Source organism: Chaetura pelagica, unplaced genomic scaffold (assembly GCF_000747805.2).
Source record: "Chaetura pelagica isolate M959 unplaced genomic scaffold, ChaPel_1.0 scaffold1771, whole genome shotgun sequence".
Lineage (NCBI taxonomy): Eukaryota > Metazoa > Chordata > Aves > Apodiformes > Apodidae > Chaetura > Chaetura pelagica.
Window position 1 is genome coordinate 24,676 of NW_009952197.1, and position 267 is coordinate 24,942.

General features: G+C 58.8%; 1 protein-coding gene across 1 annotated transcript in view; it reads left to right on the plus strand.

Moving 5' to 3' along the window:
- The window catches only part of NEK8 (NIMA-related kinase 8), a gene marked incomplete at its 5' end in the record, with an annotated part of 11,385 nt that overhangs the window by 7,060 nt on the left and 4,058 nt on the right, over positions 1 to 267 (plus strand). The window lies entirely within an intron of this gene.

The window sequence follows — 267 nt, forward strand, 5'->3', positions numbered from 1 at the left end:
CAGTTCGGCTGGGGCTGGGTACTCTGGAGTGCCACAACTGCCCCCAGCAGGTCCCAGTCCCTCTGGAGCACGAGGCTCACAGGGTCATCTGCGGCATCGATTCCTCCATGGTTCTCACTGTGAAGAACCAGATTCTTGCTTGCGGGAGCAACAGGTGAGGAGGGATGAGGGTCTGTGCTCCAGAGCTCGCCTATAGCCTCCTGGGCCTGTCCATCTTTGTCCAGCCCAGGAGCAGGGAGCAAGGAACTCTAGAAGACATCTCTGTGT